Raw genomic sequence first — 18208 nt, 5'->3', positions numbered from 1 at the left:
TGCAATCACTGTTTGAGAAACATCGTAGCCAATAGGATCCCAGTGAGATTCTAACTGGATTATCTTTGTGCGATGCTGACTGGGGCATAAACATTGACCAGGACATTGGAGAGAACTCTTCAGCCATGGTCATTCGTTCCTCATCCATGCCTTCATTACTTCCAGACTCCATTGACTACAATTCACTCCTGACTGGTCTCCCATATCCTATCTTTAGGTTATCCAAAACTCTGCAGCAAGTTAAGACAGAGGCAGCAAGCCCATCCCCCAGGCTCACTGGCCAATTGGCTCCTAGTCAAGCAGGACACAGATTTCAAAATTCTCATCCTGGTCGCTAAGTCCCTTCATGGCCTCACCCTTCCCAGTCTCCAATCACCCCCGGCACCACAAACCTTGTCTTCGCTCCCAATTCTACACTGAGCATTCCTGATCACTACCATTAGTAGTGTGTCTCAAGTTGCCAAGGCCCCAGGCACTGGAATTCCCTACCTACACTTCTCCACCTCACTTTCCTCCCAAGTCATATCTTAAAACCTACCTCTTGACCGAGCTTTTGGGTCACCTGCCCTAATCCCTCCTTATGTAGCCCTCTCATACCTTGTTTTATAATGCTCTTGTAAAGCACCTTGGGAGGTTTCATTATTTGAAAGATGCTGGACAAGTTCTGGCTGTGGGACTTTTTACTTGATCCACCTTAAGAGTGGGTCACTCCTTACAAAAATTAGCAGCAACATTTATTTAAGAGGGTGGGGGAGAAGCAGAGGGCAAGAAACAAAACCAGGAAGACAACAGACCTTAGGTAGAGCTACAAGTTGTTTATCATCAGGAATGATTCAACATGCTAGGACTCTACGGAGAGAAGGATTTTCCCGAATGCAGGAAAAACCTCTATCCAGGAAAGCGGAACTTACTAGCACAAGAGTAAAATAGCACAGATGTACTTAAGGGGAAGCTAGCCAAGTAGGGAGGGAGAAAGGTTTGGATGTTGATGGGCTTAGATGAAGCAAGGTAGGAAGGTTCCAACCAGTTGGACTGAATAGCTGTTGTGTTTTAAAGTTCTATATAATGTAATACAAAAGAGAGCAGATTAATTTCAGTCCCAAGCCATTTTAAATATTCATCATTGCAAGATTGATCTCAGCGGGAGGGATTTCAAAATATGGCTCACCAAACCCATATCGAATTGGAGCCAGTTATATTTTGACAAACGGAAATATGATCTTGTACATTACTGATGTGTCAAAACTAAATTCTGCTGCCATACTTAACACTTTTTTTTAAAAAAAAAACCAAGAGCAAATTGTGGGATTATAATCAGCTCCCAATTCCTGTGTGTGAGGCTCATACTGCTTTCAGGAGTGTTAGCAAAACGGAGCGCCGAGCCACGAGGAATTTGTTCTTCCATCGGATGTGGGTGTCACTGGCAAGGCCTCGCCCATCTTAATTACTCTTGAACCAAGTGGTTTGCTAGACCATTTCCAGAGGGCAGTCACATGTAGGCTAGGCCAGGCTTGGCAGGGGGTGATGGGGGGGTGCAGGGGTGAAATTGTCCTCTTCAAAACAAAAAAAGTGAACCAAATGGGTTTTCCATGACAGATTAATAATAGTTTCATGATATCGTTACTGAGGCTAGCTTTGAATTCCACCCTTGAGTTAACAATTTAAATTCCACCAGCTGCCGTGGTTCGAACCCATGTCCCCAGAGCATTAGCCCGATTACTAGTCCTGGTGATATTACCCATGTCATGCCACCTTGACCAAGGGGTTGTGCATAGCAAGGGAGAGAATTCCATTTTTCAGGCCAAGACAGTTAAAAGGCACAGGCACCAATGAAAACTGGGGCAGTATCGGTGGTAAAAACAAACAAGAGGCAATTTCTTGAACTCGCAGGTAATTCGATGCCAGTTCACAAATCAGTGCAAGATGATTTTCTTCTTTTCCTGGAAAGTGGGCAATGGAAACATCAACAGTTGTTGCCCATCCCTAATTGGCCTTGAGAGCAGCTAAGAGTCAGCCACGTTGCTGTGGGTCTGGAGTCATGTGTAGGCCAGACCGGGTAAGGATGGCAGATTTCCTTCCCTTAAAAAAGGGCATTAGTGAACCAGATGGATTTTTATGACGATGACACCATTACTGAGAAGAGCTTTCAATTCAGTTATGATCTTTTAAAAATTAATTGAACTTACGTGATGGGATTTGAACCCGTACCCAAGGCGTTAACCCAGGCCACTGGACTAATAATTCAGTGACAATACCAATACACCATCTTTCCCCCACATTGGCCATATGGCAGAATTTTCCTGGCATTCAATGATATTTGGAAGTATAACTAGACTTCAGTGTCAGACAGTTAATGTCAGCATTCATTGATTTTATGACAAACCACAGGCCTGGGAAGGTTTTGAAAGGCCAGAATTATTTGGGACAACCACTAATTGAAATGATTACTAATTTGAGAACTCCAACCTCAAGACATGGAACACGGCTGCAGAAATTGGAATGGAGTTAAGCTGCAAAGAATCTAATATACATCGAGCTGAGGCTCCAATTAACAGTTAGTTAATTAAAGAGTTTTATATTTCTCTAAAAATCAGGTCAGTACCAGAGCTGGTTCAAAGCAACTAGTATAATCTCACTGCACCACAACCACCGCCACACCCCCCACTCTAATCTGCTCTTTATATTCCTAGCTCAACAGCACATGCACTAACACTCAAGTATGTAGCAAACCCACAAACTTCTACATTTAAACATTAACTGATTTCCCCATTCTTTCAAGACCCAGTGTGCTGTTCGTTTGAATCTCTCAAATTAAGCTCCTGCCACCCAAAATGGGCACAGTCACTTCCAGCCTCCGCTCCCAGCCCTCATTCTAGGTCAGAGAAGCAACCTGGCGTCAATCCAAAGCACACAATGTCAAGAAATGACAACTTTTTGTACAATTTCAGGTTCTCATTATTGTCAAACCAGCACTGCACACAAGTGACAATTACTCAAGAAACAGTTGCCAACTCTGGCTGGACATAATCCTAGATGGATCACCACATGACTCTTGCCCATGTTCACATTCACCATTGGTTGCTCAATGTGACCAACCTCATGGCCTTTTGGCCAATTGGAAAGCAAATGGACTCCATTTTACCCGATGGGATGGACGATCCTTGTTTGTCAAGCAGCCTCTCCTCATCCCATATCTATTCATCAAAAAATTAAATGATGCATTTTTTAAATTCTGGGTTGATCCCAGCTATATCCTGGAAATAAATCTCATTCACTGGAGGGTTGGTAAAGCTGCAAGGAATTTCTCTTTAATTCAAAGGTGCTGACCCTGTCTGGGGTTGGATTTTTTTTTTTATTATTTGTTTCTGGGATGTGGGCGTTGCTGGCTAGGCCAGCATTTATTGCCCAACGCCCGTTCAGAGGGCAGTTAAGAGTCAACTACATTGCTGTGGGTCTGGAGTCACATGTAGGCCAGGCCAGGTAAGGACGGCAGATTTCCCTCCCTAAAAAGGGAATTCATGATTCCATGATTGTTGTCTCATTCTCATGGAAAGGCCCAACGGGAGGTAAGAGAGAGGGAGGGGCAGGAAGGAGGGGGAAAAGAGGAAAAAGAAATCTACAGGTGTTGGGAGGACAGAATCACAGCCAAGTCCTGTCTGAACTTTCAAAGAACATCTGATTTGGTCACCTCTCTTGGGTCTGTGTTCTCCATTTTGTTTGGGGTTGAGTAGAGTTTGAAACACTCATATCGAGGGAAAAACCGTTTCTAAATGAAGTGCCAATACTTGAAGGTTTGAAGCTGTCGAGCTTAGGCTACGATAACTAAAGCAAATGCTGGAAACATCAACCAGCACCTGTTCGGTGCCCTCAGAGGCAGTAAAATGCTTACGAACTTTAACCTTTCAGCTTTCGGTAACCAAAGGTCATCCACCCAAAACCGTTTCTCTGCCCACAGGAGCTGCCTGACCGGCTGAGTATTTGCAACATTCTCTCTTTTCACTCCAAATCCTAGGTGGGTGGGGGGTACAGTTGAGAAGTTGTGATCTTTCACAACCAGGACCATCGGCTGACGGAGTAAGTGCAGGGGAAAGAAAAAAAAGTTAAGAACATTCCGGCATTCCTCTTTCATCCTTCTCCCTCAAATTTGGAAACGGTCCAAAAATCAGGATACGGAGTCAAAAATCAGGATAGAGAGTCATTCATTTTAGTCAAATTAGAGTTAAACTTTAATCTCACTGCAAAAAAAATAAACAACCTCAATGCATCAAAGAACAGAAGCTTCAGCCTGGGGGTCAGTTATTAGACTGTACACAAGGTATTAATCAGGATGATGTTATTATTCAGATGTATTCATAGAAATGAAATTATGTCATGTCCTACAGACTATTCATTCATTTAAAGACAAAACGAGGAGCATTTACAGTGCAAAATGGGAACGAAGTGTTTTAACTCCCAGGATTGTTCTGCCAGGTCATTAAACCATCAGCGCGCCAGGACAGACTGGTCCTTGCTTCAGGCTTGAAAGATAGTTGAATATTTACATTAGCTAAAGACTTACATAGCTCAGAGGAAAAAAAAACATTCCCATGTGTTTACAATGTAAGCTTTGGTGGGTTTGTTTTTGGGAGAGGAGGGAACCCTCCACCCCAGGTTTGGGCTGGTTACGCGATATTCACAAATAGAGGGGAAAAAAAAGTATGCAAATAGGAGGGGCACCAACTTGCAAGCTTTATACAGAAAAACAGCCTCTTTCTCTACAGCCAGCCCCAAAACACTTCACTAGGCAGGGGCAAGGGAAAAAACTGTGTACATATACCTCCTTGTGCTTTCCGGATCCAGGATCTGATTTAGTCAGTGTTGGCCAGGCATGGACAATTATGAACAGAGACCCCATTAAACAGCAGGCTCTAGATGGAGATTAAATGCCAACTCGGGCTCCTTCAGAACATCCATCACACTCATTAATTTATTCAAATTAGAGACCAAAGCTCCCCCATCTAAAAAAAGCACTATAACTGAATGCTGCAGAATTCTATAGCTATTAGGATCAATGACTGGCTCTATACAGCTGCAAACATGTTTGACACCACACAATGCACCACGATCCAGACAGGAAGCTGTTGCCGAGTTCTTTATATCTAAAGCTGTGCACAAGGGACGTAGCGACTTTAGATACACAGCCCAGCGGAGCCGTTGTATCCCACCCAGACCTATCATCATCTAAAGCAAAACTCAGTATGGATGCAGAACCTCTCTCCTGCCCCACACAAACACTGCCACCGCCTCCTCTGCTGAACTGGATCTGTGAAGGCCGTCAACTCCTGGCTCTGACCAATTTTCTGGTCTGGAGTCCCAAACCAAAGCTAAAAGGGGCAGCCAGAATACAGCCTGCGGCCATTCTGATCAATGAATTAGGGTGCGAGTGAGGCCCTGGTAACCCCTCGGGCTCATTTACACAGCCCATTTAACACAGCAAGTGTCTTAAGGCACTTTGGACATGTTAATGAAACTGGACACCAAGCCAGCAATATTCAGGACAGGTGACCAAAAGCTCAGTCAAGAATCAAATTTCAAAGGGGTAACTTAAAAAGGCAAAGGAGGAACTGCAGAGCTTGTGGCCTGGGTACCTGCAGGCACGGCCATGGTAGAGCTGGTGAAAGTAGAGAAGCACAAGAGACTGGAATTGGAATGGGGACACCTCGGAGGGTTGTAGGGATACAGCAATAGAAAGGGTAAGGCCTGTGGGGAGATGGTAATATCACTGGACTAGTAATCCAGAGGGCCAGGCGAATGCTCTTGGGACATGGGTTCAAACCAGCTGCTGTGGTGGGATTTAATGTCAAAAGAAAAAATTTGGGAATAGTCTCAGTATGGTGTTCACAAAACTATCAACTGTTGTAAAAACCCATCTGGTTCACTAATGTCCTTTAGGGAAGGAAATCTGCCATCATTGTCTGGTCTGGCCTGCATGTGACTCCAGACCCACAACAATGTGGTTGGAGGAAGGTTTGCAGTGGAGGTCGCCAGGGGTCAGTGTTGGGACCCTTGCTCTTCTTGATATATAATAATGGCCTAGACTGCAGGGCATGATTTCAAAGTTTGCAGATAATACGAAGACTGGAAATGTTGTCAACTGTGACAAGGATAGTCTTGAACTTCAAAAGGACAAACATGGTGGTGGATTGGGCAGACAAGTGGCAGATGAAGTTCAATGTGGAGAAGTGAAAGGTGATTCAGTTTGGCAGGAAGAATATGGCGAGACAGTATAAAATAAAGGAGAGACTTTAAAGGAAGTGCAGGAACAGAGGGACCTCTGTATTATATGTACATAAGTCATTGAAGATGGCAGGGCGTATTGAGATAGCAGTTAATAAAACAGCCCTTATTATTAGGGGCATTGGGTACAGGAGTGAGGAGGTCATGTTGACCTTGTATAAGACACTAGCTAGGCCTCATCTGGAGTACGTGTCCAGTTCTGGGCAGCATAGTTGAGGAAGGATGCAACATTGGAGACAGTACAGAAGATATTCACAAGAATGATTTGAGGGACAAAGAACTGGAGCTATGAGGATAGATCGGAGAGGTTGGGTCGGTTTTCCTTGGAGAAAAGGCAGCTGAGAGGAGACTTGACAGTTATTCAAGATCCTGATGGGGTATGGACAGGATAAATAGTGACAAACTGTTCCCACTCAGAACATCAAGAACTAGAGGGCACAGGTTCAAAATAATTGGCAAAAGGGGCCAAAGCGACGCGAGAATATTTTCACCCAGAGGGTGGCTGGGTTCTGGAATATGCTTTCTGAAAGGGTGGTGGGGGCAGGTTTGATTGACGTATTCCAAAGGGAATTGGATTGCTACCTAAAAAGAAAGAACGTGCAAGGTTACGGGGATAAGGCAGGGGAGTAGGATTAGGTAGAACGTTCTTTCTGAGAGCAGGTGGACATCCGATGGGCTGAACGGCCTCCTTCCGCACTGTAACGATTCTGTGACCCTGAACTTCCCTCTGAAATGTCTTAGTCAGCCACCCAGTACAAGAGTGATCGGGGGTGCCCACATCCCATGAAGATGGAAGTAAAAGGCCAGAGAATTTGGAAACCATGAGGAGAATTTTTAGTGAAGTGTTGTCTGACCATTAACTGATGTTAGTGGCAATTTTGGAAAGAGGACAATGACCAAGGCTTCTCCTTTCATTAGGCTAGAGGGGGGAAATTGGAACTAAGCTGCATTGCCCAACAAAGGATCTCAGCTGGTAGAATATCAAAACCATGATTAAAAACTGAAGAAAATAACCAATAACTGGCCCTCTATTCAGCTCTACCTGTCCCACCGCCTCCCCCCTCAAACCAGCTTATATTTCACCTCTCTTCTATTTTTCCTTAGTTCTGTTGAAGAGTCATACGGACTCGAAACGTTAACTGTGTTCCTCTCCGCAGATGCTGCCAGACCTGCTGAGTTTTTCCAGGTGTTTTTGTTTTGGATTTCCAGCATCCGCAGTTTTTTGCTTTTAACCAATAATTCAATTCAGCCAAAATAAAATGATTTGCGTGGAGTCATTTGTTTAGCTGTAAACGTCAATCCAAGAGTTGAAATCCCAAAACCCTCCGATGGCAGGAGGAGAGGACATGAAGGAATAATGCATGGGAAATTTTTAGCACCTACACCAGGAGTTTAAACACATGGGTTGTTGCTTTGTTAATGCTTTATATCTGAAGGATGTTGTTCCTGATTTGCTTGGGACTCGCACAATTCTATTTGACTATTCCCTCTGTCTTTCCCATTCCCTCTTTCCCTCCCAGGTGGATTGAAATAATGCCGTGGGATTTTGTTTTTAAAAATATGAGGACATTTTATCTTCAGCATCTGGGAGGAAAATTTCTCTCTCAACCAACATCACTTAAAAAAAATAATAGATTCGGTCATCACGTTGCTGTTTATCTGAAGCTAATTTTCTCCACAGATGCTGCCCGATTGGTGGAGTATTTTCTGTCACCTTGCTCTGTTTCTGAAACAAGAGCGTCTCTTTCTCTGCCGATATTGCCAGGCTTGAGGATTTCCAGCATTTCTGTTCTCCACCCAACCCCTTCCCCCACCTCCCCCACTTCAAAAAAGTACTCCGGCCGCAAAACACTTTGGGACAAAGGTGTTAAGATGAAGTCTTTTTTCCATTCCAGTTATCTTCATTATATTGAAGTTTATAAACCCCAGCAAAAACGAGAATAAAATAGTAAAGGAGCACAAAGTCCCAGGCTTTAACTAGGACAATTAAATTGCTGATATTAGTTTCAGCATCACAAGGGGATCTCACCTGGATCAGACTAATAGAGCAGGAATTCTTTTAACTAGGGTGTAGACCCAGTTCGATCATTAACCCTTTCCTTTGAACATTTTAAGCATGAACTTAACCCCGTATGATGAGGGGTTACAGCAGAGGGTCACATCTTCCCATTTGTGCAGAATTCCTTCTGCAGGCCTGGAGGGGGAGGGGGGGAGAAAAACCATTAAGTCCACACTTGATAACATTAACTCAGAACTGAGACAAGGCTGTTCCCAGGAGGCAGCTATTGTACTCTGGGGAGGGGCTAATAGATTCAGTCAGTTCAAGGAGAGGAGAGGATGAAATATAATTAGTGAAGTCAGAGGCAGGGGAAAGAAATCACTGCTTCCACTTTGAAGACAAGATCTTCATCAGCATGAAGAGATTTACTGATCAGTTGTTAAGAAAAGGCATCAGTCAGGGCATTTGCAAGAGTAAAATCGTAGGGGCAATAAAAAGTCTCATTTTCCTCTGTTCAATTTCCTTAAATATCAGCTAAAAGATTCAGGGCGGGGCAGGGTAAGGCTGTTTGACTGGGGGAGGCTGTGCAAAGTCAGGTGATGCAATTCCAGGACCATAGCCAACTAGAGCTGGGAACCCTATAAACATCCTACACCTTCATTTGGAGAATCAGCTCAGTTTCAAGACAAGCAGCAGCAATTCTTTTCCCCCAGTTTCCCCCCTAGTGACCCTCACCTCCTTGCCTTCAAACATCAGCATTGTTTGTCTGGCAAGATTGCACAAAACATTTCCCACCAGAGGAAAGAGACTAGAAACACACCTAATGGTATCAATACTGAACTCAGCACAAACTCCTAAACTCTGCCCCCCTTCTCAGCACCAGACAGTTTCTATTGTTAACTCAGCAACCAGACACTGAAGGTACAGCCTCTTAGAAAGCTTCTATTCACCGCCGATTAGAAATCAATAAGAAAAAAAAAGACATCTAATTCCACAGACCAGACACCGTCATTCCAGCTGAGACAACCTCCAGGTTTAACTGTTCGAGGTCCAAGTATTCACTGGTCACTGAATCAAAGCAGCAAGGAAAAAATTCAACAGCAGGTTATTTAACCACACATTCTACTCACTGCAGTGCCAGATCATGGAACTGAAAGGCTCTCACCCTACACTGGGCTCCCTACCTCTCACTGAAAGGGAGGTTCAATTTAACAAGTGGATCAGGGTTTTTTGGGAGGCAGGGGTGTGCGGCGAGAAATGCAAGGAGTTCTCTATAAGTCACAAGAAATTAAGAGCTTTCCCCAACACCGTTGGGAAGTTGTTTAAATTACAAAGAGAGTTACAACTGCTTAACTGAAACTCCTAGTATTTTTACATAAAGGCTTAAAAGGCAAATCAGGTTCCCTCTGAAGAGTTATACAGGTTAGTTGTTTCCCTCTCTCTCTCACTCCAAACCTAGAGTTTTTCCAGCATTTTCTGTTCTATTGCAGATTCCCCAGAACGTCCAAATTAAAAAAAAAATACTCCAAATATTAAAAGCCCTCCATTATAATACAACTGGAGACAACAAGCATCCAATCCCACAATCCTGGTATATCTAGATTGGGTGCATACAAACCTTTTCGGTAAAAGGAGTGATAGAAGCTGAGTAACAGTTACAAAATGGGTTTGTCTACAGGCGAGCACAGAAACCTTTTAGCACCTCCCCAAGTCATGCACTAAAGAAAGAAAAAAGGTACTGCAGTTTAATGAGGCCCTTTATAAAAACACACATATAACACTTGGAATGTTTTCACTGCACTGAAAAAAAAACACTCCAATTTCTAAGGTGCACTTAAATACATAACTGCACGGCTTTAAAAACTAGAAATGAAATCCTATTTTACAATTCAGTGCCTGTACACTTTGCAGAGGCTCCTAGTCAGAATCACTCCCACTCAAAGATTACTCATTCACTACTGCTGCTTACCCACCACCACCCCCCCCTTCAAAATTATCAATCCCTGGAATGATAAAAGCAGTTTTAACACCACACCAAGGCAAACAGGAGCAAACTTACCTACCTCTGCCCCTGTGTGACAAAAGCAAGGCTGCCTGCTCAAAAACAGCAGCACAGAAAGGGGAGGGAACACAACATATAAAAAAAAAACACCACACACACACCAGAATACCAAGCACAGCTTCTGGTAGACAGGGTTATAATATGCGAGCAGCACTAAACAAATCAGCAGCCTCACAAAACCTACTGCCACAACGGCCAATCAGATTGTGCCTCAAATCGTAACCAATGAGGTAATCCTTTTGATGTGGACAATACTCTGGATTAGAGTTGGCCAATGGGATTGGATCCAAACAGGCAGGAATATCTTCCCCTCCCCCGACACTCACACACATACCACCCCATCTGCTGTTTCCCACCGATTCCTTCTCAGTCATTTGAAAGCAGCTGTTCTACACATCACATCCAGCTCTCTGCAGAAGCTCTTCCCTGACCAACTAGTCAGACTCACCCGGAGCTTGGCTGTTTAGCACTCTCACCTCTGAGTCAGGAGTTTGTGGGTTCCAGTCTCTTTCCAAGAGTCTTTGAGGCTGTAATCGGGACTGGTGCTCCTGGGTGCCCTGCTGAGGGGGTGTTGGACTGTCGCTTTTTTTGAAGTGACATTGAATTGAGGCTCCTGTACGTTTGAGTGGATAACGAAAGACCCCATGGCACAATTTTGAGCAGAGGAGTTCTTCCCAGTGCCCTCGTCAAGATTCCTCAACCAACATCGCTCAAACAGGTTATCTGGTTGTTATCAGACAGCTGTTTGTGGGAGCTTGCTGTGCCGAAATTGGCTGCTGCCTTCCCTACATTATAACAGAGACTAACTGCACCTCCAAAAGTTGCTGTAAAGCACTTTGGGATGTCCTGAGGTCAAGAAACACACTTTATGAATGCAAGTCTTTGCCTTTTGAGCTGAGCTTCCACCTGTTAAAGGGCCGGACTCTTAACATATTTAGCTTCAAGCACATTCACTAACTCTCAGTCACAGTGTAGCTCTGTCCCTTTATTGAGGACAGTGCAGTTTTGTATGTGAGTCGGAACTAGTTTCTCAACCATCGCTTCAACACCTGTTTTCAATATCCTACCCGAGGCGTAAAGAAAAGACTGGCTTTCCTACAACACCTTTCATGACCTCAGTGTGTCCCAAAGCGCTTTCCAGCCAATGAAATATTTTGAAAGGGTAGTCACTGTTGTAAAGGAGAAGATTGCTAAACATAAGCTGCAGTGGAGAACTTCACTTTGATGACACGAGCCACCATGTTTAGTAGCTGCCTGGTTGTTGAGCACTCTCCCTCCAGAGAGGAACGGAATGCTGATTTCTCATTGGCGGTCGTGTTAACATTTTGTGGTTTCCTTTTCCCTTTTTCTGGACACCAGAATTTTTTAGGTTTCTATGTTTGAGATAATTAAAGAATTCAGTAGGGTAACAGAGGACAGGGGGAAGGTCTTGTGGCGCAGTGGGTAACGTCCTGATCTCTGGGCCAGAAGCTCCAGGTTCAAGTCCCACTTCGGGACTTGATGGCCAAGGAAGTTGCATTCATAACGCGGCCAAACAGGTTGATTATCCACCTGTAAATCTTTCCAATTCGCCTGATGGCAGGCAGTAAGAGTGGGAGAGTTTCCTGGTCAGTCAGACTGTGGAAGGCAATGGCAAACCACTGCAGTACTTTACCCAGCAGAATCATGGACCAATCCAATGGACGTCCATGGTCGCCAACGCCCTCTTAGGGCATGGTACCTGGAGGAGGAGGAGATAGAGGGGAAACTACATCCCCTGGCGGGGGGGGGTGGGGATGCTCAGAACAAGGGGGCAGAAACTTAAAATTAGAACTAGGCCATTCGGGGGTGATGTGAGGAAGCATTTCTTCACACAAGGGGGAGCGGAAGTCTGGAACTCTCTCTCTCCCAAAAAGCTGTTGAGGCTTTTGAGACAATTGAAAATATTAAACTATGTCGTTTATATAAAGAACATAGATGACTATGTGGGGGGGGTAGGATTAGTAAGTTTGCGGATGACACAAAGATTGGCCGGGTGGTTAACAGTGAGGTTGAGTGTCTTGGGCTACAGGAAGATATAGACGGGATGGTCAAATGGGCAGATAAGTGGCAGATGGAATTTAACCCTGAAAAGTGTGAGGTGATACACTTTGGGAGGAGTAATTTGACAAGGAAGTATTCAATGAACGGCATGGCACTAGGAAGTTCTGAGGAACAAAGGGACCTTGGCGTGTGTGTCCATAGATCTCTGAAGGCGGAGGGGCATGTTAGTGGAGTGGTGAAAAAGGCATATGGGACACTTGTCTTTATCAACAAGGCATAGATTACAAAAGTAGGGAGGTCATGTTGGAGTTGTATAGAACCTTGGTGAGGCCACAGCTGGAGTACTGTGTGCAGTTCTGGTCGCCACATTATAGGAAGGATGTGATTACACTGGAGGGGGTGCAGAGGACATTCACCAGGATGTCCGCAAGCATTTATATAGATTTTTCTTTTCCCACCTATTTCCATTATTTTTTAATGTATTTCCATCCATTGTTTTATCTGTACCTTTTAGCCTATTTCGATCCCTTCCCTTCACCCCACCCCACCCCCACTAGGGCTATCTGTACCTTGCTTGACCGGCTTTCTACCCTTAATTAGCACATTCCTTAAATAATATCACCACCTTCAACACCTCTTTGGCCTTTTGTCTATGACATCTTTTGGCTATCTCCACCTATCACTGACCCTCTATCCAGCTCTACCTGTCCCACCCCCCCTTAAACCAGCTTATATTTCACCTCTTTTCTATTTTTCCTTAGTTCTGTTGAAGAGTCATACGGACTCGAAACGTTAACTGTGTTCCTCTCCGCAGATGCTGCCAGACCTGCTGAGTTTTTCCAGGTATTTTTATTTTTGTTTCACCAGGATGTTGCCTGGGATGAAACATTTAAGTTATGAAGAGAGGTTGGATAGACTTGGGTTGTTTTCGTTGGAGCAGAGAAGACTGAGGGGCGACCTGATCGAGGTGTACAAGATTATGAGGGGCATGGACAGGGTGGATAGGGAGCAGCTGTTCCCCTTAGTTGAAGGGTCAGTCACGAGGGGACACAAGTTCAAGGTGAGGGGCAGGAGGTTTAGGGGGGATGTGAGGAAAAACTTTTTTACCTAGAGGGTGGTGATGGTCTGGAATGCGCTGCCTGGGAGGGTGGTGGAGGCGGGTTGCCTCACATCCTTTAAAAAGTACCTGGATGAGCACTTGGCACATCATAACATTCAAGGCTATGGGCCAAGTGCTGGTAAATGGGATTAGGTAGGCAGGTCAGGTGTTTCTCACATGTCGGTGCAGACTCGATGGGCCGAAGGGCCTCTTCTGCACTGTGTGATTCTGTGATTCTGAGATTGACATATTGTTGTTGGGTCAGGGGATTTAGGGTTATGAAACCAGGGCAGGTCATTGGAGTTGAGATGCAGGTCATGCAGGTCAATCATGTTCTCATTGAATGGGAGAACAGAATCGAGTGGCTGAATGGCCTCATCCTGGTCTTATTCTTTTGGGATGAAGCAGATTGAGTCAGTGAGGTTCTCCCCCTGCTACACATAACCTATCTTAACCTATCAGCAACCCTAACCTTCCGATAAGACACGTGGGTCCCTCAGAGAGGACTGAAGCATATGATGTGTTAACCATTCCCCCACACTGAGATTTCTCCTCTTGTTTTGCTGGCTCTCTCCCCAAGAGGAACTGTTTACACGGGAAGGTTCCCTGATAATAAGATGCTGTCTATGCAATAGTTTCCAAAATGATTATTTTCTGAGTATCACTGAGCAGATAACTATAGGGTCTAAATGGAAGTTGTTGTTAATAATTTCCTCTGCCTCGACTGCTTAGAGTGATAATACCAACCTATTAGATTTATATAGTACCCTTCACTGGATAAAACATCCCCAGGTGCTTCACAGGAGCATTATCAAACCAAACATTTACTATATAAGGAGAGATTAGGGTAAAGTGACCAAAAGCTTTGGTCAAAGAGGTAGGTTTTAGGGACCATCTTAAATGAGGAGAGAGAGAGAGAGAGAGAGAGACACAGGGAGACAGGTTTAGAGAAGGAGCTCCAGAGTTCAGGGCCCAGGCAGATGAAGGAGATGAGAGTTGCAGCCCAATCACTTCCCCAGGCGAGATTAACTCAGTGAGCTCGGGCCACGAATCAAACTCTGTGTCTGTGAGGGGGGGCTGCTGCCTTGTCCCAGACCAGAGCCCAGGGTCAGTGTTACTGAGAGCCCAGCTTATTGAGCAGCTGGCAACACAACAACCTTCCCACTGCTACCCCACCCCCCACTCCCACCCCCACCCGCTAGAGGGGCCGGTGGGACCTGCACTTGTCCTGCACAGTGTGAAAACTGCTCAAATCTCCACAGCTCATTTACATGCTGCCCGAAGCCATTGATCCAATCTCGTGGTCCAAGAGTCAGACACAAAGCATCTGAGCTTTGTTCCTGATATCAGCTGAGGGTTCAGTTCCACTCCAGCCCGAGCATTCACTCTCAGGCCTCTGTTAACCCTACACAGGCCAGATTCCGCAATAACCAACCTGTGTACCACTGTATCCATTAACCCCTACATGTCCCACAATATTCACCACGTACAGCCATCATTCACCTCTTCCCTCCCCCTCCATTAATACTGCACATCTCACAGTCCCTATTAACCATCTCACACTTCCCACACCTTCCATCTACCCTCGCATTAACCTTACCCCCAACCTTCATCACAGAAACAGATCATCTGGTCATTATTATGGTATTGTTGTGGGAGCTTGCTGTGCACAAATTAGCTTGCCATGTTTCTTACATTGCAATAGCAGTAACACTTTTATAAAGCACTGCATTGGCTGTAAATCGCTTCAGGACACCCTGTGATCATGGAAGGGTTTTTATAAATGCAAATGTTTTTCTTTCAAAACATCTTAAATTGCTGTTTACCACCTGGATTTGTATTAACTATTCCAGAGAGAGGGCTGAGTGTGTTAATGCTTGTATATAATATTTACATATTAGAAAAAATATATACATGCGCGTGTCAACATTTAAAAAGGAAGCTGATTATACAATTCTCAGGAGACCTCTTGCACTCTCGCTGGACACTCAGATCCTGAGGTACTTCCGATCTCCAGTTGTTGGCAGCTATCCCTCCGGATAAATCCGATATCCCTGTATTCTTGTGAGCTGGATTACACCAACAAAGCTAACCCATCTCAAATCAGGAGAGGGTGGCCGTTTATAACAGATCACTGATCCCACCCCCACCCACTCCCCGATTCGAAGAGCATAGGGGTCACCGAGATTTGATTGCGGGCTCATTCTTTGTCTTGTCCTAAAATGAAATCCTATTTTCAGGTGGAATCAAGGTAGAAATCCCATCAGAACGTTTTGGGGTGGGGGCTATTTTGCTTCAGGCAGTTCATTCTTTATTACCAACTCAGTCAGCCTCTATCAGGATGAAGCTGGGAACAGAGCTGAACACTGAGAAAGGTTTGTACAGCACCTCTTATAACCTCCGAGCATCCTGAAACACTTCACAGCCGATGAAATACTTCATCTTGAATTGTAGTAAAGTAGGAAAAGGGGGGGCAGCCAATTTGTTCACAGCATGTTCCCACTACAGCCAGATAACCCATTTTTTAATGGTTGGCTGAAGAATAAATATTGGCCAGGGTACTGGGGAGAACTCCCCTGCTCTTCTTCAAGCAACATCGCCATGCGATCGTTCACTCCAGCTCAGAGGGTGGGTGGGGTCTGGGTTTAAAGTCTCTCCTGAAAGACGCCACCTCTGACAGTGCAACACTCCCTCAGCCCTGCAATGGACTCTCAGCCTAGATTATGTGCTCAAATCTCTGGAGTGGGGCTTGAACCCACAACCTTCTGGCCTCAGGAGCAAGAATGCTACCCACCGAGACACAGACGATACTCAGGGTAGCTAAAGGACAAGTAAAAAGGACTGAAGCCTGGAAAAGATTGGAAAAGAATGCTATGACCATAACATGCTTGTTATCAAACTGAACTTTAACCAACCTCAAAAAACAACAACTTGCATTTATATAGCACCTTTAATGTAGTAAAACACCCCAAGGTGCTTCGTGGGAGTGACTGTCAAACAAAATTTGATAGTGAGCAACGGAGGAGATATCAGAAACAAAAACAGAAAATGCTGGAAAAACTCAGCAGGTCTAACAGCATCTGTGGAGGTAGAAAACAGAGTTAACGTTTCGAGTCTGTAAGACTCTTCTTCAGAGAGAGAGAGATGTGGAGACATTTAGAGAGGCAATTCCAGAACTTAGGGCCCAGGCACTAACCAGAAGCATTAATCAACCAAGAATTTAACTATAGCACGTTTAAGAGTTGTGCAATGTTGCTCAGATCTATAAGTGCAATGCTGAATTTTTCATGAGAAATATGACTTTAGCTCATAAATATTTTTTGTTCCAAATGAGGGGAATTATGAGGAAACTACATTCCCAGAGACACTGCCGTCAGCCCAAGGACAACAAACATTCATTAAAATGTTAATGGCTTCTGGTGTTTTCCACTCAAGATGAGCAGATTGAGCCTGCGATTCAGGATGAGATAAGAAAGGACAAGGGTAAAGGGAATACTGGATGGGACTTGTACGCCACAGACAGCAGGGGCAAAGGTTGAATAGACAATAGGTGAGATAAAGACTGGGACAAGTGACAATGGCAATTGTCCCAATTATCACAATGAAAGGCCTCACCACTTATACCCACTGGACTTGGAGCAGAAGGAAAGGGGGGAAGATGGGGGCGGGGTGGAGGGGTGGGGGTGAGGACCAGCACTATGCAAAGTGGGCAGAGCCATTGTTTTATTCTTCCACTCCCTAATAATTCCTTCTGCACACGATACCCTACCTCCCACAACTGACAATCTCCGCTGCCTCACTGAAATACAGATAGTACCTCACCCGAATTGGTAGGCTATTGCACCATGATAGGCATCACACCTGAACCCACCCAATCATCTCCGCACAGCAATTTAAATGGAACCTCAAAACGTCCCAAAGCGTTTCAGAGGAACAAGTAATTGAACAAGATTTGAAACCAAGTCACACGAGGCAATATTAGGACAGGTGACCGAAAAACTAGATGAAAGAGTTTTAAGGAGTGTCTTAAAGCAAAGAGAAAAAAAGAAAGATTTGCATTTATATAGCACTTTTCATGACCACCAGACTTCTCAAATTGGTTTCCAGCCAATGAAGTATTTTTTCAAGTGCAGTCACTAGGAAATGGGGCATTGCGCACAGCAAGATCCCACAAACAACAGTATGATTAAGGCCAGAAAATCTGCTTTTTGTGATGTTGATGGAGGAATGAATATTGGCCAGGGCACCTAGGTTAACTCCCCTGATCTTCTTCGAGAAAGTGCCACGTGATGTTTTATATCCACCCAAACTGGCAAATGGAGCATCGGTTTAATCGTTCATCCAAAAGACGACACATCTGACAGTGCAGCACTCCCTCAGTACTGACCCTCCAACAGTGCAGCGCTCCCTCAGTACTGACCCTCCGACAGTGCAGCGCTCCCTCAGTACTGACCCTCCAACAGTGCAGCGCTCCCTCAGTACTGACCCTCCAACAGTGCAGCGCCCCCTCAGTACTGACCCTCCGACAGTGCAGCACTCCCTCAGTTGTGCATGGGGGTGTCAGCCTAGATTTTTGAGTTCAAGTCCTGGAAGGGGACTTGAACACAGAACCTTGTGACTCAGAGAGGTGAGAGTGCGACCAACTGTAAAGAGGGAAGGAGAGAGGTGGAGAGGTTTAAGAAGGAAATTCCAGAATTTAGGGCATCTGAAGATACAACCGCCAATGGTGGAACAACTAAAATCAGGGCCA

General features: G+C 44.8%; 1 protein-coding gene across 2 annotated transcripts in view; it reads right to left on the bottom strand.

Moving 5' to 3' along the window:
* LOC144668894 (uncharacterized) overlaps positions 1-10491 on the bottom strand; it is a 61710-nt gene extending 51219 nt beyond the window's left edge. Inside the window, exon 1 of one of the 2 annotated variants that reach the window (XM_078531352.1) lies at positions 10339-10491. The gene's annotated coding sequence lies outside the window, so the exon portion shown is untranslated. Of the gene's footprint in view, positions 1-10334 lie in introns of both variants that reach the window. The other variant, XM_078531353.1, reaches the window with a different exon arrangement.
* Between the last annotated feature and the right edge of the window lie 7717 nt (positions 10492-18208).

This window comes from Cetorhinus maximus, chromosome 28 (assembly GCF_964194155.1).
Source record: "Cetorhinus maximus chromosome 28, sCetMax3.hap1.1, whole genome shotgun sequence".
NCBI classification, from domain to species: Eukaryota; Metazoa; Chordata; class Chondrichthyes; order Lamniformes; family Cetorhinidae; genus Cetorhinus; species Cetorhinus maximus.
This window is presented reverse-complemented; position numbering and strand designations above follow the sequence as displayed.